The sequence below is a fragment of the Diabrotica undecimpunctata genome, chromosome 3 (assembly GCF_040954645.1).
Source record: "Diabrotica undecimpunctata isolate CICGRU chromosome 3, icDiaUnde3, whole genome shotgun sequence".
Taxonomy (NCBI): Eukaryota; Metazoa; Arthropoda; class Insecta; order Coleoptera; family Chrysomelidae; genus Diabrotica; species Diabrotica undecimpunctata.
In genome coordinates, this window is record NC_092805.1 from 32,511,976 (window position 1) to 32,536,563 (window position 24,588).

The following is a 24,588-nucleotide window of genomic DNA, read 5'->3' on the forward strand; positions in this document are numbered from 1 at the left end:
TTATGTATTTTTTTGGCTGTTTGTACTGTCTTTTCTAGAGATTTCGCAATTCAAGTAGTTCTAAAATAACAGGTCGACCTATTACAGATGACCAACATCGAACAAAATAGAATTGGAAGTAAAACCAACAGTTTACTGTAGGAAAATATAATCTTACAGAAAATGATAATTTGAAGTGCACCAATAAAAACCGACATAGATAAAAGCGAGGAAAAATTACAAATGGAAGAGATCGAGAATATATTAAAGCAGAACTATGAGACACGACATAAAGGAAATTAAAAATGAGGTAAAGTTTGAAGTCAGAGCTAAGAGAAAACAAGAATGACATGCAGGAAATAAATTTTAAAATGCCGAAAATGAAGAACAATGGACAAAAAAGAAAGAACTAGCAAATATTTTTAAAACACAGCAAACAAAACGGAAAATATAAGATACTTACACAACTTAGAGGATAAAATGACTATATTTAAAGCAAAATGAATCTTAAAAGGAAGAGACATATTCATAGATCCAGAACTAACCGAAGATGAAAGAATTATTTAAAACGAGCTGTTACGAAAGGCAAAAAGAGTAAAGAATAAAATGTCAAAATTTGGTATCAGAAACGGAAATTGATGGTGAAACAATGGAATGAAAGAAAAAGAACAGATGGTGGTAGAGGATAAAGTGAACGTAGTAAATACAACAGCTAGCTACCCAACAGCAGCTCCAGCAACAATGACAGACCACGAAAAACGAAAAAGGAAGTAAACAAGGAGAATAAGCAAAGAAAAATTTTATACATATAAAAATTGTATACATATATGTCGAGAATTGTATAGCTGTGTATATCACCAATTTTTTATGATGTTACCTCCATTTTGAGTCCTTAAAATGTGTAAGTAACAGTGTCGGAATAGAGTCCTGGGGGGGGGGGGTTTAACCCCCAAAACCCCCCCTCGGTGCGCCACTGTTCTCCAGGGAGAAGTATTAAGTCCTCTTTTACACTCAATTTTTCTGTCTGACATAGAGTATTACTTCAAAGACAAAGGCTGCCGCGGGTTCCCTATAAATGGAAATACTGAACTATTAATGTTGTTCTAAGCAGATGACATTGGTATACTTGCAGACTAGGACATACCCTAAACAAAATATGGAACTCTAAATAAATAACTACCAACATAAAGTTAAAAATATTTTATTCTTTCGTTTAAATGCCAAAAGAGTTCTGAGTGGAGCAGAGATTCGGAAGGTGAAGAAGGTATTAACATACATTAACAAATTACTGAGAATTATACGCAATATTTTCTGGCAACAAGATTAATAACATAAACCTGTGGATGCTTAAAGCGAAAAAACATATTAAAAAGCCCATAATAACAAGAATATGGGAAGTTTTGAGAAATTTTGACATGACATGGAAGAGAAGAGTAGGGAGACTGTCTAAATATAGGCAAATATTAAAGAACCCAGTTGAGAAATTAGCAGTGAACGCTGCCCATACTATACAGGAGTACCCAACCTGACAGTGTTACACCGACTTCTTCTTCTTCACGTGCCATCTCCGCGACGGAGGTTGGCAATCATCATGGCTATTCTGATCTTAGATGCTGAATAGTTCAATTGATGTGCCATTCCCTCAAGTTACGCAACCATGAGATTCTTCTTCTTCCTACACTTCTCTTGCCCTTGATTTTCCCTTGTATAATCAATTGAAGTAGGTTGTATCTCTCATTACGCATAACATGCCCCAGGTATTGCAGCTTTCGTGTCTTGATGGTTTCCAATACTTCCATTCTTTTGTTGATTCTTCTCATGACTTCGTTGTTTGTTACATGCTCGGTCCATGATATCTTCAGGATATCTTACACCGACTACTGCGATAGAAACCTAAGAGTCTAAGTGGGCGCTTACAACGAGGCGCCGACCCTAGCTCCTTGTAGGATCGTACTATATTATCAATCGTCAGGTAATATAAATGCATTATTTTAAATGCGAGCGTTCACAGTCACTGCTATGCTCTAGGCGAGGATACGTTGCGATGGTCTCCGTTATGAACGTACCCTTAAGCTCCACGAGAAGCGAGAGAAAGTAGAAGAAGGTAAGTTTACCTGGTTGGTATTTTCCTGTTTTTCTTCGGTAATACCTGAATTAGTAGTCTCATATTGTCAGCACTGGTGGTAACCTCTTCAAGACCTAATGAGTTTTTCTTTCTGTGGTTCAACTTTTCGAAGTATTCTTCTTTAGAAATCTAACGTAGTAGCTACGTTGTGTAAATTTGACTTTAAAGAACAAAAAATAATGTATCTTAAATGGTTTTAGAATTTTTTAAAATTTTTATATTTTAATAAAATTACTCTCTCGACACGAATCCAAAAACTAAACAAGAAGAAGAAATACATTTATATTATAAATAATGTTACCATACCTACTTGTGTGTGTGTCATAAGAGTTTTAAAATTCAGAAAATGTACAATTTTATTGGTGTTACTTATATAACTTTACTAGTCCAATAAAAAAAATTAGTAATAAAAATGACAATCGTATATTTTGGGTTAAAGCTGTTTTTTGAAATACCAATAAATACCTCGTAAATCTTAAAAACCATAAATTTTTTATATCAATATATCGTGGCTTACTTTTCAAAAAATTGTATACATTTAGCATATTAAATTAGACATATAATTAAACTAAAATAAAATATAATACATAAGAAATCTGAGATGATTTAGCCAATGAAACACAGAAAAATTAAATAATAAAATAATAGGAAAAATATACACGTTTGTTAAATTTTGTATAAAAAGAATTTAATCTTCTGCTTTTTTAGAAGGGGTATCTTCGTTTATATATACAACAGCGCTACAGGCCTTGGTTATTTCCCTTGCTTTTCTTCTCTAATCTCTTTCGCCTATTTCTGAGAAGTCTTGATTTACCGCTTCCAACCATTCCTTCTTTGGACGTCCTTTTCTTTTTTCCTCATTTTTTTCTCCTTCAATATTCTTTTAACATTTGGTTCTCTGTCAAATCTAGCTCTTTGGGCTCGATTTTTGCCGTAATTATTGGTTTTCCACACAGCAGCGTCAGTATTTCATTATTTGTTCCAAATATTTAATGTCGTCTAATGTCGTCACTTTATAGCCCCTCATAAGATTATTAGACCCTTCGAGATATAACAAACTGATCACCGGCATCCTTTGGAGACCCGTAAACTCATCACCGTAGATAGGTAAACTCATCACTAGCATTTTTGCTCCAAGGCGTTGGTTTTTAATACGGAAGATTGCCTGCTACCTGTTACACTTATTATTTACGTGGTAATCTATTAAATTCAGAAATCATTTAAAGCAAATTGCTTTAAAATTGAACTGATATATTTATTTATACAAGATGTCTCACGGTGAGTGGTCTATTAGACGTATTAGAGGTAATCAATGAGCAATTCAGTACCCACGTTGAAGGAACAAGGACAAATGAAGAGAATTTTTTTCCGCATTGCTTTCGGTAGCTATCAATAGAATTGTATGGTCTTTATCTGCCACGGAGTGCAGGTAGGCCAGTGATTAGTTTCTAAATCTCTCCGGGTCTATTTTAAAATCCCTCGTTTTATTAAGGTGATGAATTTGTTCTATCTACGAATGCATTTATGCTAATTTGTGATGATATAATCTCTAAACTTGCTTTCTTTTCAATTATTTTGTCATTATATTCTCACAAAAAATGGTTTATATAGATCCTCATAATGCAGAGGTACAATTCTATACAAATTTCAAGAATATTATAGTTTTTGGCCATTGGAAAAGTGTTTTGTCCCGTGTTTTGTTTAAAACATATTTTTAATTGTTTTTGGTAGCAAGCAAAATTAACATAATTTTATAAGTAACATGGCGACTTAAGAAGAAAACTGTGACTCTCTTTAGTGACGTGATGATTTATTTTTCTGAGAAAAAGTTCTCCTTTGTCTTCCATTAGGTTTATTGACCAACCGGTAAAATAATTAAAATTGCAAAGTTAATAAAAGTCCTAAAATTCTTGATTTCAGTGAAGTCTGTCTGTAATATACGGCTTACAGGAAAACCAACATTAATTTTATGGAAAACTTATTTTCGAACCAAAACATTATTCTCTCATCGATTCATCCGCTTCCGTATCGAATACTCGCCTTCACATAGACAAAATATAAGAGAAAATCACTGGAGCCAATAATCGCGTCTTCAAAGGAACCACGAAGTAGCAAATCTTAACTCCAGCGGAGTCCTAATCGATTTATTCACGCCTGTATTATTTTTGGTACGTTAAAGTAGCAGCAGCAACAGTAAACTCTTAGTATGAAGTGTTGATAATGTGTTCAAGTAGCTTTTCAGGAGAGAAATGAGTAATTGTTTTCGGAGTAAACTCATAATACTGAATAATGTGCGTGCATCACATTGGGAGATTAACAGGATGTCGGTAAAGTGATATATACAGGGACGCATTAAGGTGAAGATCTTAAATATTTTAACGTGTGTAACTCAATTAACATCTAAATTTTTTCTGCTATTTGTGCTATGAAAGCAAGATGCAAGTTTCGTAGTCCTGTACTGAGAAAGTTATTTTAACCATATGTAGTTAATAAATATGTGCATTGATTTTTCAATATTTTATTAATTTAATTCAATATTTTTGGTTCAGTATTTCTTCAGAACTAGATATATTCTCTGACAGTTTTGAGTATTAACTTCGCCATTCGACAAAAAGTATACTCGGCCAAAGAACAGATTTGGGATATCGATCAGTTGTTGGGTACAAAGTTCGCAAGACTGCAGGCTTCGATCAAGATAATCTTCGTTTAACTCTCGATGAAATTTATGTGTTTTTAAAATCTTATGAACCCTATTGAAACACCAGAAGCTTCAGATATTTTTCTGATATGCTGATTGGTAACTATTTGCACATCATCCAAAAAATGAAACTTCAATACCTTTATTTCAAGCTAGACGACTTACTTTTCATTTGATGTTGTTGACTAAACCCGTACTAGGAAACTAGATATTTAAGTGGTGTATGTATTGATAATTTATAATTTGTTTAGATGATTTTTATTAGTGATTAGGAGTAGTTTTGCCCGTCACCATGCGACGGGGGATCCAGTCAATTGCATCTACAATCACTCCACTTAATTTTCTCTGTCTTCCTCCTATTTACGACTAGGACGATAACAGAATAATATTTTAATCTGTAGTACAACTGTTATAACAAATAAGCCACTTTTGGAGATTCGCTGAAGTTTTTGCGTAAAGTCATCTTATGAAATCGACCTACATATAAAACCAGCGTAATTATAGTTTGGCAATTTATTTGTTGGGAAAGCTCGAGTTTTGTATTATATTTTTTACCGATCACCAGATTCGCAGCCCATTTTTTAGGATCAACAAAATTTTCAAAAGAATTAAAAATTAAATTTTTAAAGTAATAAACCTCTTGCATGAAAAAGCCGGTCTTTTCACCTCCAGACAAATATTGTCCTATCGGACAGATAGACATTTATTTATGAAATAAAATGCACCCGTCTTTTCACGTCAAATTATGTTGCGGTTACTTATCTGTAAGATAAATGTAAAATTTATTTCGGAACACACCAATATTTAATTAATTGTCACAGAAATCACAATAATGTTTTAATATCTCTTTTGATTATACAATTTGTGGTGGCAGGAATAAATTAAATTATGTAAAGAAAAATTTAATAACGAATAAAAAAATAATACATGTTTAATGATCCTTCTCAGGTTTTTTCATAACACTAAAATATTATATAAGGTTAGCTCAAACATCTTCGACTTCAAAAAGTTAAGTAATGTCTTCATTTAGCAATTCATCTTCAAAATTGTCTTAATTTTGATCTCATGCTAGGTTATACTCGTAGAATGTGGCTATAGATTAGAACGGTTGAATCTTTTCAACCTTACAGCCACTTCCACTGGATAAAATAGTACCTAAACCTTCTCTTCCATACATAAAAAGTTATGTTGCATATCTGGTTCTAATATGAAATTTATTATAGAAATTGGATTGTTTAGTGGACGTCTTAAAATGACTTTATTTTATAGTCAGAATCTCCTTTTAAGAAATCATTTCTGTTATCTCAATTTAAACTTCGTATCAAGAATACAGAATTATTTATTTCTACCTGGTATGTACCTAGAAAAACATATCCAAGAAGTGTCACGAAATTGTCAGTATGCAATTACAGTATGCAATTGTCAGAATTTAAAATCAATATTCCATATATTATATAGAAGATTTCTTGAAAGTTTTGAAAATTTCCTACTACACTCTGGATATTTTGTATACTTACTCTGAGTCTTTTTTATTTATAATTGAATGTATTTTGGAATCCGATACTAGTATTATTTAATCAATAGCATCAATATCTCTTGAAAAAGGTTAATTAATCCTTTTTTTAATTATCAAGATTATGAAAATATTAAATCCCAAAACTAAGTAAATAAAAATATGTAAACACCTACTTTTATAATCATTTATTAAAAACTATTTACAATATTTTCTCAGAATAGAGATCACTGTCGGTTTCCTTAATCTGAACCTTGTAAAAAGTCTTTATCATTACAAAAATTAAAATCTTCAATTCTGCATCTAAGTTTGTAAACATTAAACATCATTCTAATCATACTCTCCGATTTTATTAAATCTTTTAATATCCATGTCTCTAACTTACACTAAACAACAATATTTAGGTTATATTTTTGATTTCGCGATAACCTACAACATAATAACGAACTAAAATGACCACAATTTATTTTCCAGATAACTTTTTTCAGTACCTTATTTGGCAAATAAATAGTTTATATTTTATATGTCAGATAATTTTAATTTATTTTATCTGTCAGTTTATCTGTTCAGATTTATTTCCTAGGTGACGCTACAATTTGTTAGTTTATTGGACAAACGGTGCGACTTGTCATAGCCTTTTGTGTAGATAGATATTACCGCGACTTTGGCATCAATCATTTTGGTACAAATCGACCGTTTTTAGATTTTTGTCCAAAAATTTATTTTGCCAGGTTTTAAGGGTTTTGTTGGGACACCGTATATAAACAGATATATTTAAGAACAATATCGAAAATATATTGTCTAAAACTGTTTATCTCTAGCTAATTCATACAAATATCTGATATTAATGGATTAATAAAATTATTTAAGATAAGCTTACGATATTATTTTAAATAAAACATAAATGGAATTTTGAGAAATTGCCTCGCGTTAATTCCATTGATATTATCAGTCAATTGTGTTCTAGCTAAAAAAAAAACAACAAAACAAATTTAAGCAATTAATACTTTTTCTATTTTATTCTGCGTTCAAAATATGATAAAAATAATATTTATATCGCAGCATGTGTTAGTAATGTCATCATTTAAAATAAATACAGAATTATTAACAAAGTACTGTTGTAGTACTTTAGTATTCATGGTAGCGTCGGGCTTTATATCTATTATTCGATTGTTCTCGGTCTTTATGTATATAAAAGTTATCCTCAATAAGCAGCTAAAGCAATTGTCTTTGTATTAAATATAGTGTGTCATATGCCGAGAATTTTGTTGAAAATACTTCCAAAAGGAGGAGGTTACTGTGTTGATTATGAGAGAATTTAACTTTATTTGTAAACATATGGAAAAAAAGTAATAATATAAGTCAACTTTAAACATTTAATTTGTTATTTAATTTAGATAACTTGATAACTATTGTGTATTATCTCATTGGACTACAATTATAGCATGTAGGCATCGTATCACAACCTTTCTGAAGAACACGTTGTAGATTCTTACTTGTTTCTAGAAAATGTTTACGTATATTATAACATTTACCCTTTGCTTCGAGGATCTGTTCTGTACAATTTAAATCTGTGCTACTGTCTATTATCATTCAGATGTAAAGTTTATTCAATAATCTTCAGCCACATTCGCAAAATCGTCGGTTTAGAGATGAGGTTGCTACTAACGAAAACTCATCTTATTTATGTATCATATCTGATATTTATCTTAATTATTTGTCGATGCAGACTAAGTGTAGTGACTTTGTCACTACACCAAAGGCTTCAAAAGTTGCCATGTGTTTTATACTTCGTCTCAATGCAGTCCAATTGCGAATGATTTTCAGCAAAGAAGCTTGTATTCTCCTACATCCATTCTACTTTCTATTTTTGACTAGAGAATCAGCTACAGTATACAATTCCACATCTATTTTTCTTCCTTACGATATATAATTCAAATGAGATATTTTCCTATATTTCTATATATAAGTCGCAATTTTCGTTGATTCTTCTTATCGCTTTATTGTTAGATATATGCACACATTTCGAATTCTCTAATTTAATTCTTTAATTCGGTCAAATTTTGGTACTTTTAGTGTCTATGTCTAGTCCAAACAACAGCATAGGTTAAACACACCCCTTAATGAAAGTGTGTACAGCCTACTAAACAATAAATAATGTAACTCAGTGAGAACACTCGTCTTCTTTCTATAATACTAAATATATGCGACACTGTACATAATTGCGAGGCTTTAACAAAAGCAAGCCTATGCGTAACTTTCAGTAGATCTCCAAATCCATCTGGTAATATTAAATTATATTTACCACTTATCTGACACAAGAACAGATAGCAAATGGTGGATTATCCAATCAAGATATTGTCTGTCTACGCCGTAGATTAATTGGTCAAATCAGCAAGTTGACTAATTTGTTATCTAAAAGTTGATTACATTATTTGCAATAGCATACTAAATAATTTTCAAAAAGTAATAAGAAATAATAATGCAAAAAACAATAACCAGTTTGGATTATGATGTTGTTGACTTTACCCTTACACATCTCCTTATGTTTGTTTCTACGGTTATACCAAAAGTAATATCCTTAAAATACATTTTCATCACTCCCTTTGATTTTATGCCTATATTAGGCCAGGTTTTCTAATTAAAATTCTGCGTAATTTTTCATCTTAGGTGATGCCAACATTAATCCCTTTCTATACATATCTTATATTAGTCTATTGCACTACGTCTTCTTTGGTTTTACTTTCCTATCTCTTCCAGGAACTTGGACTTAGCAATTGTGATTATTAGGTTATTATCATTTTGACTTTTAACATATCATAATCATCTTAACCTAGCTACTTCATTTTTGCATTAATTACATACAAGTATTTCCATTCCAAACACATGCACTTGCTGGTCTTTCTTTTTAACTGCCAAACATTTTATATACTTTATTTTAATCCTACTAACCTTTAAATATTTTTCTTCAAGCGCTTGTCTTCGGTATTCTAGTCTTTGTTCTAATTCCCTTATTATACCAACTCTTTAATATGCCAGATGTCGTAACGTTTATTAAAACACAGCGATTTATATGGACTGGACACATAATACGAATGCCTGACAATATAATTCCTAAAATCTTATGATAGGAAGAAGAAGCAGAAGCCAACCGCGAGTTAGGTGGTTAGATGGAGTTGAGACCGACTTAGGGATACTAAAGATCAGAAGATGGCAACACGTCGCCAAAAACCGAACAGAATGGCGATGAATCTTAGAGCAGACCAGGATACCCAGAGGATTGTCAAGCCAGAAATGATGATGATGGTGTCTGCTATTACCACCACATAATCAGAATACAATAAACAATAATACATATCCCTTTAAATATGCTGGTTCACAGATCCACCGCTAGAGAAAATATACGTGAAATTTAAATTGAGCTGTAAGACAGTCATATTGTCATATGCAATCTATCAGCATCTCATATACTTGTCATAGCACTAGTTTTGTACCCTATCATATATTATATGTCTCCCAAACATCTCACATTTTTAGTGGAAAATCCCGTCCTAATCAATAGCCACCAAAAAACTCTCCGTCTACTCTATCCTATACCCTTTCACGATCGATGAATACCATATGAATGTGATTTTCCTTCTTCTTATATTCTTTGATTAGACAATTGAAAATTCCATTCATGTTGGTCTGAATTTTTATATATTTCATTCTTTCACACTCGCGTCTAACAATTTATCTCTCCTAAATTAAGTTCCTAAATATCGTACAATCTATTGTTGTGAATTTATTAAAAGGTTCAATATTTATAACACTTACGGATTTAATTTATTTCTTTATTTATATTAACTTATCTGACAATAATTTATTATATCCGTACGTAACAAATTCGCGAGCGCGGGTGTTGAGAATTAACTGTCCCTTCCAAATAAAATGTCCTTTATATATGCCATTGCCTTTACGCTAGAATCATCGAACAGCCTTCTCGATTAGCGGCGAAATTATAACGGTAAGGCAAACGGGTATTTTTACATCGGCTCGACCGTTTCTGGAAGGTCCCTTCAGGTAAATTTCTGCCGGCTAATAGAATACTCTCGTAAAATCTAAAACAGAACAGCATTAGTCATAATATGTACGGTTATTTTAGGCCAGGATAATTATCGTAACATTGCCCCCCTCTTAAAAGATGGTTCCTCCTGGAACCTTGTCGGGACTGGAACCGGAACTGTATGCTGGTATCGGCAACTGGACCCTCTTTTACAACTTCCAGTTGTAAAAAAATGACAAGGGACGGTTTTCTCTCCGCACCAGTAACTATGCGGATTGCAACAGACTAACACCTGGACTTCGGTGTCTTTAAAGATCTCCTCCACCATATTTCGGATAACCCTCCAATCTAATTGGCGGCACTCCAACTTTGGCATGGCTAACTTTTGCACGTCGGACTCTAGTACGTGCTCTCTCAATTGAAGTAAGGCTTCCCACACATCTCGGTAGGTAGGTTGGTCACGGGCAGTGTCTTTTGTTACCAGGTAGAAAAGGTAACGTGATGCATCTTGGAGTTTCAAGGTTTTACCGGGAGCTGGCACCTGGCATTGAAGTTCTGCAACTCGACCAAACTTCCTTCGAACCAGGTCAGATACAGTTCGGCCAGTATCAAAGACAGATGCCAACCCTGGTGCGTCTTTGATACTGGCCGGGATGGTAAGGGCCAGCGAGTAGTCATCGGAGAGCGCGAGTAGATCTTGCTTTTCTTCAGTGGTAACACCATGTCTTGCTTTACCGGTACCTCCATAGGCACCCATGAATTCCTCAAACGTGAGGTCAGACACGTCTTGGACTTGGTTTACTTCCACTTCTTCATCTACGTCGTGGTCACCTTCGAAAGACGCCAGCCGGTTATGGTGAACTATCATCGGCTTTCCCTCGGAATCTTGCTTATTCGGTAGATGACATCGTTGATCTTCTCCATGATGAGGTATGGACCTTCCCAAAGCTGCTGCAATTTGGGAGAACAACCTTTTCGCTTCTTGGGATTATACAGCCATACTTTGTCGTTCTTCTTAAAGCAACCCTTTTCGGCTTGTGTATCGTACCGTTTCTTCATTCGGTCGCTAGCGATCTGAAGGTGGGAACGGACCAACTCATGTACATCGTCCATTCTTCTTCGTAATTCGATCACATAATCTTCACCTGCTACATCTTCTCCAGGTCGACACCCAAATTCTAGATCACAAGGTAGTCGCATTTCGCGTCCGAATAGGACTCTGGCTGGTGTCTGGCCCGTTGATTCGTTAACAGCAGATCTGTAGGCCATTGTGAAGAACGGAAGGTATTGGTCCCAGTCTCGCTGATGATCGGACACCATCTTTGTCAAATACTTGCCAACTGTCCTATTCATTCGTTCTACCATACCATCCGATTGCGGATGATACGCGGTAGTTCTTGTTTTCTTCATGCCTAGTCTATCACATATTCCTTGGAATAGATCACTTTCAAAGTTCCTGCCTTGGTCACTATGGATCTCCAAAGGCACTCCAAATCGGCTGATATATTCTTGGATCAACTTATCTGCAACGGTGGCGGCCTTCTGGTCTGGGAGTGCGTAAATCTCGACCCACTTAGTGAAGTAATCCATTACTACCAACATGTACTTGCCCCCATTTTCAGTTTCTGGAAATGGCCCTGCAATGTCCAAAGCTATTCTTTCAAACGGGCTTCCAACATTATATTGTCTCATAGGAGCTCTCCTTTTCCGGTGAGGCCCGTTACTCGTAGCACAAATAGTACATTTCTTACACCAGTCTTTTACGTCGTCGGAACTGTTCATCCAATAAAACCGTTCCCGAATTCGCTGAAGGGTTTTCCTTACACCAAAATGCCCTCCCGATGGACTGTCGTGTAACTGACGAAGTACTTCGGCTATTCTGCTCTTTGGGATCACCAACTGTCTTCTTTTCTCTGAACCGTCATCATTTTCCAGGACTCGTTTGAGCAAGCCATCTTCGATGATAAATGAGTCCCACTGGGCCCAATACGTCTTAACTACTGAGCATAGGTTTGATATTTCCTGCCAAGGTGGTCGACGGTTTTCCTCTTTCCATTTTCGGATTTTCTGTATAACTGGATCTCTCTCTTGTTCTGCCCTTATCTTAGTAGGCGTCCAGTCGTCGTTGACAATCGTCGTTCTTAGCACTGCTGCTTCCTTGGATTCCGTTTTGTTGCAGTGGGAACACTCTGCTGGGCATGGCCTTCTGGAAAGAGAATCAGCGTTTCTGTGGCTAACTCCGGCCCGGTGCTCAATCTTAAAATCGTATTCTTGGAGTCGTTCGATCCACCTGGCTATCTGACCCTCTGGATTCTTAAACTGCATCAACCACTTAAGGGCGGCATGGTCGGTTCGGATTAGAAACTTTCTGCCATAGAGGTATTGATAGAAGTGCTCTACTGATTTAACTACTGCTAGAAGTTCTCTTCTCGTGACGCAATAATTCCGCTCAGGTTTTGAAAGAACTTTACTAAAATATCCGAGGACTCGTTGCTGTCCTCCTTGAATCTGAGACAGCACTCCTCCAATTCCCACATTACTTGCATCCGTATCTAAGATGAACTCTCCTTCTGGCAGTGGATACCCTAAAATTGGTGCTGTTATTAGATGTTTTTTTAAGGTCTCAAAGGCATTTTGGCAGTCTGTATCCCAGCGGTATTCTCTTGCTTCCTCTGTAAGTCGCGTTAATGGCTTAGCGATATCTGCAAACTTCTTAATAAATCTCCGGTAGTAAGTACATAGTCCAAGAAAACTTCTCACTTGATGTTTGTCAGTTGGTTTTGGCCATTCCTTAATGGAATCGATTTTTCCCTTATCCACGGCCACTCCTTCTTTACTGACTATATGACCCAGATAATTGACTTTACCTTGAAATAGCTGGCACTTCTTGGGGTTTAGCATCAATTGGGCAGCTTTAAGTCGATTAAAAACGTTTTCTAAATTCCTCAAATGATCTTCGAATGTCTCCCCCAAGACGATTATGTCATCTAAATAAACCAGGCATGTTTTCCAAGATAACCCTCTCAACACATTTTCCATAAGCCTCTCAAATGTCGCAGGAGCATTACAAAGTCCAAATGGCATAACGTTGAATTGCCACAATCCAGATCCTGTGGTGAAGGCTGTCTTTTCTTTATCGACTGGGTCCATTTCTACCTGCCAGTATCCAGACTTCAAATCTAAAGTAGAAAACAATTTACTTCCAGCCAATGTGTCCAATGTGTCATCGATCCGAGGCAGAGGATAACTATCTTTCTTGGTAACGTTGTTCAGCAAACGGTAATCCACACAGAACCTCGTCGTTCCGTCTTTCTTCTTAACCAGGACCACCGGAGAGACCCATGGACTCGTAGAAGGTTCTATCACCCCGTCTTTCTTCATTTCCTGAACAATCGTTTCAGCTTCCTCTCTCTTCGCCTGTGGTAATCGTCGAGCTGTTTGACGAATTGGCTTAGCATTACCAGTATCAATTTTATGCTTAACAACGGTAGTTCTTCCCGTCTTTCCTCCTTTCGGTACGAAAATATCACGATACTGCCGAAGAAATTCCCTTAATTTCCTTTTCTCCATCTGATTTAGAGACTGTCCTGCAACTGCAACCATTTGGTCGAATTTGTCGTTGGAATTATCAGATGTTGTCGCCTGACGAATTATGGATGTCACAGGTACACAAGTTCCTACTTTTGTCTCTTTCTTTATGGTCACTGGGTAGTCGTTGACATTGATAAGTCTCACAGGAATTTCTTTAGCCGAAGTCACCAATTCCTTTCCAATTATGATTCCACGGCCAACCTCATCGTCGTGGTTCCAAGGCTCCATCATAACAGGTCTCCCTTCGTCCACAATTCCCTGTAGCCGCGCTACTATGATCGTTTCACTTCTCGCAGGCACGACTGTATCTTCTTTAATGGCTGCTTGCACAGTGTTGTCATTATGTGGATGGAGAAATACTTCCTCGTTGCCAACTTTGATTACCTTATTCTTAAAATCCAATTGGAATCCATGCATATTCATTACGTCCATTCCTAATATAACATCCTCTTCGATGTCAGCAACTATAACAGTATGGACAAACTTTTCTGCTCCAATTCCCAATTGTACCTGGATTTCTCCATGAATGTTGGCATTTTCACCTGTAGCGGTCCGAAGTCGCAACCTCGTTGGTAATAGTTTCTTACGGCTGTTTATAACTGTTGGGCGTATAATGGTTCTGGTCGCTCCGGTATCCACCAACAACGTATGTCTTTTACCATTTATTTCTCCATCTACATATACACTATCTTCACGACATTTCAAAGAAGCTATTAGTATAAGAGGGTCTTTGGAAAAGTTCCGGGTCGAAGCTGCTCCCCTAAAGCCGACTCGTTCTGGTTTTCCTGATGGTGAGTTTCTTGATTTTAAGGTCTTCGTTTTATTGCATGTAATACTTTTCATCATATTAACGAGCTGGTCAAGTTTATCTTCATCTCCTTCCTCTTTTACAGTCCTAACTTTACTGTACCCGCCAGAGGCCTGCGTAGCTGACTCGTATTCGAGAGCGGCGGATAAGACATCAACCAGCGTCTTGTGACGAGCTAATCGTAGTGTTCTCTGCATTTCATGATCACGAAGACCATCAATAAACGTTTGAACGGCCAATTTTTCCATCATGTCTTCGGGAGCTGTTGGATAAGCATATCGTACTAATCTGGCAATATCTACCTCATATTCTTGAAGAGCCTCATCTTTCTTCTGTCTACGATTTTTAAGCTGCGACTGATATACATGCTCCAAATGTTCGTGGCCATATCGCATATTTAACCTCTTCTTCAGTTGTTCGAAATCATCGGTCTCCTCTACGGCTATGGTCTGAAGCACATCTAAGGCATCTCCTCGAAGAGCGATAGTCAGGTTTACAGCCTTTTCTTTTTCAGACCATCCATTTGCTCTTGCGGCTGATTCGAACTGTTTCATGTAGTTGTTCCATGATGATTTTCCGTCGAAAGTTGGGACTTTAACATGAATAGAACCTCCACTTCCTTCAAATTTCGGCCGTGTCTCCAACTTACATTTCGTCTCGTCTTCTTTTATCTCTACTCTAATTGGATTGTTTCCTCTCTCTGCTGTCCCTGTTTCCTCCATCTTCCTTTCCATCTCTTTTCTTCGAAGGCCAACATATCGGCAGCAACTTGGTTTTTTAACGAAGACACTCTATCGTCAAGAGCAGACATCTCAGAAGTGACTTTAGAGATGTTAGCAGAAACTTTGCTTTCCAGAGAAGAAATCTCGTTAGAAACTTTGCTTTCTAAAGAAGCGATGTCGCCGGAAACTTTCGAAATATCGCCAGAAACTTTGTTCTCTAATGATGCGATATCACCGGAAACTTTGTTCTCTAATGATGCGATGTCACCGGAAACTTTGTTCTCTAATGATGCGATGTCACCAGAAACTTTGGAAATCGACGAGAGGACAGCATCTTCAAATATATAAGTCTCTGAATCTAGTCCTTCTTCTAGCAAAGCGTTCTTTAGTCGTTGGACTAACTCAGCCTTTTTTCCGGTAGAAGCTAATTCTCTGTCTTCAAGATGTCTTCTTAAATTAGTCACTGTCAGCTCATAAATCGTAGCCATTTTCACAATTTATTTTATATCACACTTGTATTATTATTATAAGTCTAATTTATGTTCGATCTCACTCTGACACCATTTGTTGTGAATTTATTAAAAGGTTCAATATTTATAACACTTACGGATTTAATTTATTTCTTTATTTATATTAACTTATCTGACAATAATTTATTATATCCGTACGTAACAAATTCGCGAGCGCGGGTGTTGAGAATTAACTGTCCCTTCCAAATAAAATGTCCTTTATATATGCCATTGCCTTTACGCTAGAATCATCGAACAGCCTTCTCGATTAGCGGCGAAATTATAACGGTAAGGCAAACGGGTATTTTTACATCGGCTCGACCGTTTCTGGAAGGTCCCTTCAGGTAAATTTCTGCCGGCTAATAGAATACTCTCGTAAAATCTAAAACAGAACAGCATTAGTCATAATATGTACGGTTATTTTAGGCCAGGATAATTATCGTAACACTATATTATATTATATTTTAGTTATCAATTATTTGATGTAGGTTGTCGCTTTTTTTACACAACTTTCTAATGCCTTGATCATCTTTTGTTTTGTATTCGCAGGGGTTCCACTATGTCATTTCGTTATTTAATATATATCGTGTTGCGTCCCACGAGCTCTTTTAATGAAAATACGGGATTAAGAAAAATTAAGGTTAAGGAAAAATTACCATGTGAATTTGTTGGATATAATAATGTCAACATCTTAGAACGATATAATAGGTAAGTATAAAACTGTTACATCACAAAAAAATCAGAAAACAATGTACCATTACATGATTTGAATCAGATATTTGTTATAACGAAAAGAAATAGTGAGATTAAAAGAGACCAGAAAAGAGAAAGTACTCTTGACAACGAATCAAAGAGAACGAGCACGAATAAATACATACTTACAATTCATTGATTAGTTCATTCGATCTTTGACGTTTGATTAAATTATAAGAGTATAGTCATTTTAATTGCTGAGACTGAGACATTTTGCCACGGCCCGTCTCTGATCGATACAGAAACAGATGTCACTCGTTAAAATACCTCATGACTCTTGATTTGACAGTGGCACCGTGGCACCGACACTGGGGGTGTCTATTTATGGATACCCGGACGGCCGTTTGACTACTGGATAATAGCATTTACGCCTTTTTCGTTTGTTTCTGTTCTGGACTATTAAAACGACGTTTGTGTTGTCACTAAAAATTGCTACAAAGTCTACCGGATGCGTTATGATTATTCACTTCTTTAACTACTGCATTTCCTCTGGGCTATTTTTATATACGGATGATGATGGATACATGGACTATACTGTGTAACATTAACGTAAATGGGAATTAGATGTTGAGGATTTTATTAGATTTGAGTTGTTAATTATACCGATATGAAAAAAGTATTTTAATAAACTACTTCATTTGTTAGCTTAATGTTTTTTTCTTAACTCTCTTCATTATTAACAAGGGAATTACTAATAGAAGTGTCTTCCGAATTTCTTCCGATAGGCATTAGAAATAAAGAATATTTGGTTTTAATAAAATACTTCCGCTATTTACCATTTAAATGATCAGAGGAAGCAGTATTGCATTTATAAATGGTAGTGCTTATACATATTAACAAGTTAACATATTTAGCTATTGGCTCAGTATTTTAATTTTTAGCTCTTGGCTAATTGATTTTCTATAAAATGATAAATGGAAAATATAACTTACTTGCATATCATTTGTATTGATTAAAATTATAAGAACAAAGTTCTTGTCTATAATTACTGCGATCATACGAAGCCGAAATTGAAAAATAATAAATTGACAGGCCAAATGGATTAAGGACAGAAGCTGCATGGATCAAAATTCACTAGAATATAAGGAACTTAATAAAGCAATAAGAAAAAAAATAAGACAAGACATCAGGGACAGTAACACCGAAAAATAGAAAATATTATAGAGAAAAACAAGAGCATTAAAATGTTAAAAACTATAAAAAGCAAAGGTCGACAACAAATACACCAGATACGAGACTCTGGAATCGCTAGAAACGAGAAAAATCAGATAATAAATATTGTTGAAAATTAACATACATAGTTATACCCGTCCAGCCTAGCAAAACCCGAAAACTACGATATGAAATGAAGAATATTAGATGTAGAAATTGTAGGATCTGAAGCACTACCATACATTATTAACGGGGAAGTCAAAAATGCCTTAAATTAGCTGAAAAATGAAAAAGCTCCTGAATCCGAGAGAATAACAATAAAATAACAGCTGGAGGTTAAACTACTTTGTAGGCGGTTAAAATATTAATAAACAAGTGTCTCTTTGGGGGTGCTATTTCAACCTCTTGGCAAAATGCTCATGTACTTTTACTACACAAGAAAGGAGACAAACACAAACTCGAAAATTACAGATCAGTAAGCCACATCCCTACAAACTGCTTACCATAATAATTACCAACAGACTACCAAATAAGTTGTTGAACAAGGGGGATTTCGCAAAGGTTATAGTACCATGTGATGACCTAGGGTGCCGAAACTTTGACATTGACAGTTACAACTTCTAAAACACTGCAAATAGCTCAGAGGAAAATGGAAAGGTCAATGCTGAGTACATCGCTTAATGACCAAGTTAGAAAGGAAGACTTAAAACGAAGAACAGGAGTTACCGATGTAATTTCCCGAATTGCCACACTGAAATAAAACTGGGCCGGACACTTCGCCCGAATCAGTGGTGAAAGGTGGACAAAGAGATTACTTGAGTGAAGGCCGAGGTTAGACAAAAGAAATAGAGGAAGATCCCCTACTCGTTGGACTGAAGATCTCAAGAAAATCTCAAGAAATTGGATGAAAAGTGCTCAAGATAGAGCACAATGGACAAAAATGAGTATGAGAATAATGATGATATAGTACCATAGAACACCTACAGACAATACGGACACTTATAGACAAATATAATAAACATCTTCATTTGACATTTGTGGATTACAATAAGGCATTCGATACCAGAGAACTCTGGGCCATATTAGAAGGAATGAATAACGTAAGGATAGATTCCAGAAAGACACTATCTCTCCAAATTTGTTTTTTTTTTATTACGTATTTGAAGATGTGCACACAAGATGTTAAATTAGAAACAAGGCGGAATTAAAATCGATGGCAGGTTTTTTAGTCATCTACGATTTGCCGATGACTTTTGCAACAATTCATAGGAACTACTCTATATATTAAATAAACTTCAATGAGAATCTGCGAAAATCTTATGAGTTTAAATAAAACACACGTGATGACAAATCAAAATACCACAATAGCCTTAGACGAAAGTGAGATCGAAACTGTCGAAGAGTATATTTATATACATAGGTCACGCGATCAAACTAGGTAAACATAATAAAACGGCAGAGATCACTAGAAGAATTCGAATAACATGGGAAGCAGTAGATAAACTTAGTGTTTGTGTTAGGAAAAACAAAAAGATACCAATAAATCTAAAATAAAGGGTATTTAATAGTAGTATGCTATGGAATGGAGACCGTGAGACTCACAAAGTTATCGCTAAGAGATTAAGAGCAACACATTTTGCTGTCGAATGAGCTATGTTAGGAGTGTCTTTGGGAGATCATATATGAAACAAGAACATGCGAAGCAGGAGGAAGGTGGAAGATTTTGCAAATGAAATAAAGCTGGGTAGGACATGTTTCAGAAACATTAGTCGTAGGGGAAGACTACAAAAACAGTGACTAAAAGACATCAAAGCAAAAGTGGGGAAAAACTGACATCAAATCAAAACGAAGAAGAATGGGGAGCTCATGGGGAGACCTTTGTCCCGGTGTGGATGCAAACAGGCTGGAGAAGAAGAAAACTTCTTGTCTTTACTACAGAGATAATATCAACTATTAAAAGTGATATTTCCTATTCGTCATGAATATTTTTTTGTTCACAGATTGCAATAATTTCCAACATTAAAACAATTAAAACAAACTAAAATATAAAAACCCTTATTACACTATAAAAGTAAAAAAAAATGAATATATAAAGAAAAGTATTTTTTTCAGAGCTATTACCCAAAAATCTACATATTTCCTCTAAAAAACGGTTCTCTTACAATCATTTAATAAAGAAGACTTTTTTATTTTACCAATAGATAAAAAAGAAAAGTTGACTTTTCTATGTGATTGTTTATTGAGAGCTGTCACTTTAAAGCGGTTAAAAATCTAAAAAAAGTGAGCTTCGTCAATAGTATCCGATGCGGCTACCATTGTGTAAATATTTGAATTGTCAAAAGAGTTTGAACAGTAATTAAATATTTTCACGAATTGCTCGTTTTACTTCCTTCTGGTTATGGCCGAAAATAGTGACAGTCCGAATACAATTCCTGAGATCAGAAATGTAGCAAAAGAAGAAGAGGTGATAAAAGAACAGCAAAGATTTTAACGGCAGCATCAAATGTACGGATAGATGAATATGCCAGTCGTAAAAATAACAAATTTACATATCAGAATATAGTTCTAATATTTCTACGAGATCAGGAATTATTATTAAATACTGTACAAACTGTAAATTTACTTTTAAAGTACACTTAATAAGTGAATTACAGATTTACCTTAAAATTTGTTATAATTTGCCATGATGAAAGTGAATTATTTAAAGATGGTTTCATTTTATAAAGTGGTTGTAGAAAAAAAATTGTATGTATTACGAGCAAAAAAGACATGGTTGCTTTACCGTAATTAATTATGAGCGCACGCTCCTACTCTTAGAAATCTTACTTTGAGGGAATTATATATCAATCTGGGCCCTGATTCTATTTCATTTTGATAAAACTGGGGATATTTACTTTATCATTTTGACACTACTGAAAATTTGGGTTGGCCCTCTTGTTTATTGGCTGCACGCTGCACCAGGAGAACTTGTGTTCGTAGTTCTCTGGCTGCACTACCCTTGTTGAATGTTTGTTTTGTTTACGTTACCGTGAACGTCTTTTTTTTCTTGTTTGAGTTGTTAAATCATAAATAGTGGCCATTCTCAATTATATTTTGAATTGAAAGAAAAGATAGCAAGGAAAGAAAAAAGGCGATGAGGCAGATCCTTAAGTTATAACCACTAAGGTTAATATAATCACTAAGATTTGACTTAGTGGTTATATTCTAATATATTTTTAAATTTACTGCAGCTTAGTAATACTTACCCTAAACATTTTGGATATCCTAGAGGCATAAACACCCTCCTCCAAATATGTTTCTAATACCCTTATCAAATAATTTGCAGCTTGTTTATTAAGCCGGAATTGCTGCCTAAATTGAGCATCACTTAGTGAAAAATGATTTTGAGTATCCCGTAACATTCTTCTTATCCTCCGTTGTGAGCGTCGGATATCTATCCTCTCTAATTCCTCCAAAACCAGCAAATGTTCGTAAAACGCAGCCATATTAATATTTTTTGCCTCAGTTTTCCTTGCAAGAATCAAAACAAAACACCGCCTACCTAAACTGAACCTAAGTTCACTTCTCCCAGTCCAGCCAGTCATGTCAGATTAATTTCGACTAGAAATGAAATTTCAACCACTTTCTTGAAGTTGAAATTAATTTCGATAAATCGAAAATTAGTGACGTCGTTTGGTTAGTTCAGCTGAAATCCACAAGGCTCGCAAAGTCGCATTTCGACGTCGCCATATTCATTTCGACATGTTTTGAGTCGAAATCTCAATTAGAATCAGGCACCTGGTTTAAATAGAAGCAAACCTACCAACATGACATTATCTTTCCATCTTCTCTAAAGGAAACTAGATGTCGCTTGATATTTTTATTAAAATATCTAAGAACACTTAGTCTAAGAACACTAAGAACATGAAGAATGTCATGTTAGAAGATTTGCTTCATTTAAACCAGATTGTACTAGTCAGTCAATGAGTGAAAGGTTTTATATTAACTATATATATATATATATATATATATATATATATATATATATATATATATATATATATATATATATATATATATATACAAAGGAATATATTTTTCATTTCACCTTTACCAGCAAGTTCTATCTGACGAGGTAATAATAGCGAAATACATATTAATAGAATGGCTGGTGAATATTCCTTTTCATATATTATTTACAAATTATATATCACGTTTCTTTCTTAATACATAAATAAATATTTTACCTTCTTGGATTAGTGTAAACTCCTTCGTTTTTTTTTAATAAAAATATATGTGAAATTTATAAACTGATACGTCAATATCATTAATTGCATAAAATGTGACTTAAAAAATTTTCATAAATTTTGTTTTTTTTAATATTTGCAAATATTCTCCACTTTATCTTTGATCGTAGGAGTAAAAATGTTAATTAGCTTCTCGTATGATACCTTTCATTTGTCAACAAGAAATTTAAATTAAATATTTTGCAGTACTAGATGGCTAAAAGGTGATAAAATGATATACCCTAATGAAAAAATCATTAAAAATCAACTTCTCGTTGTAAATGCACAAATGTAAAAAACAAAAGTGCGTTCTTTGTTAAATGATTGCAGACAAAAATTAATTTTTATACCACAAAATCACAAAAAGATCTTATCATTCCACGGAATTGTCTCTTCCGCCTCATATTTCTTTTCTGACCCTAATCTCTGGTTAAATGTTGCATAAAACTGAGATATAACGGATTTTTCGTAAATTTCCCGCATTCCTACAACTTCATAACAGCAAAGAATGTCTATTCTTATTCAAAACAAACTGAAAGCTTGCAGTAATGTTCTCAGCAGTGGTTTAATCTAAAGGATCCATCATATAAATCGTCTAGGATATTTTAAAACTTTGAAATCTTATTGTTATACACAGTTGGCGCCGAAAGAGTCTCATTTTTTTATTCGAGTGACACCAACAGTGTCGTAAATATATACTTTATTTGGGATTTGTTCAGTAAAGTATTTTCGTTTTCATTTCATTATTTTTTTTATTGAGATATACTGCATCAACCATAATGGGTTATTAGTAGTTATACAGTTATACTGTGACTTACAGCTAATACAGTTGTGGTTTGCACTACACAATATAAATAAATATACAATGCAATAGAATATACAATAATCTTTACAAAATGACGTAGCCCCATAAGACACTACACATTTTACACATAGAGAACGATAGATTTTTTTTTTGCTACATTACCTTTCAATGCACACCTTAGTTTACAAGACCAATTGCTCTCCTGTCTCTTAACCTTGAAGAGTGAACAGTCTAGAACAATATGTTGGACAGTTATGATGGTGTTGCAAGAAAGACAGATTCTTGGAGGTTCTTTCTTCAGTAGACTTTGGTCTGTGTATTCTATCCTTATAATATGTATTTATGCAATGTTGGTCCTACGTTTTAGACAATTTCTTAAATTAAGAATAAATATTAAACTCAACAGTCTTTCGGATTGAACTGCGTTGATTATCACTGCGCACTGAAAATTACTAAGTTCTCGTGAAAAACTGCGTTGAAATTTAAAACTCGACGTTTTGGCACCCATCTTGAAGCCATTATCAAGAGGGATATGGTTCCGTTCGAGTTCGGGGTTTCAATCTGACTACTCCCTTCACTCATGACGTACCCGTATCTTGTTCTCCAGAAATACGAGAACCGTCAAGCGGCACTGAGGTCTTAATCTGCCTACTTGAACTCTGGGATGTATTCCCTTTAGGTGGGAGAGGAAGAGAATTTAAAACTCGACGTTTTGGCAGCCATTTTGGAGCTATTGTTAAGAGGAATATGGTTCCAATCGAGTTCGGGGTCTCAATATGCCTACTCCCCTCACTCGTGACATATCAGTATCTTGTTCTCGAAATACTAGAACCGTCAAACGGCACTAAAGTCTCAGTCTGTCTACTTAAATACTGGGATGTATTCCATTATTAATTATTAATTAATTAAGCGAAATCCAAGACGCAATGAAAAAGATGAAAAACAACAAAACACCAGAAGAAGATGGAGTCGTAATAGAACCTATAAAGATGGGCGGACATGCCCTTCTCAACCAAATACAAATTTTGTTTAACCTTTGTCTAACAGATTGTTGCATACCGGAAATATGGAACAACTCAGTAACAATTTTACTATACAAGAAAGGAGACAAGGCGCACCTAGAAAACTATAGACCAATCAGCTTATTGAAACACATCTATAAAATGTTTACCCGAATTATTACAAGACTAGAAAAAAAGTTGGATTTCTACCAGCCCCGAGAACAAGCTGGCTTCCGCTCAAAATTCGGAACAAATGATCACCTACAAACAGTAAAAACCTTAATAGAAAAATCGATAGAATATAACAGATCACTGGTACTTATCTTCGTAGACTTTCACAAAGCCTTCGACACCGTAGAATTAGACAGCATTATAACTGCTCTGAACAATAGTAGAATAGACTACCGGCTTATAAAGTTAGTACAAACATTGTACCAAAACGCCACAATGCGTGTAAAACTACATGATACCACCAGAGAAATTCATATAAACCGAGGTGTGAGATAGAGCGACACTCTCTCACCTAAATTATTTATAACGGTCCTCGAATACACGTTTAAACTGCTAAAGTGGGAAAATAGAAGAATAAAACAAGAGGAGAAATGCTCAATCATCTGCGTTT

At 34.9% G+C, this 24,588-nt stretch overlaps 1 protein-coding gene across 1 annotated transcript in view; it reads left to right on the forward strand.

Moving 5' to 3' along the window:
* Positions 1-24,588, forward strand: part of pigs (GAS2-like protein pickled eggs) — a 316,569-nt gene that overhangs the window by 81,328 nt on the left and 210,653 nt on the right. The window lies entirely within an intron of this gene.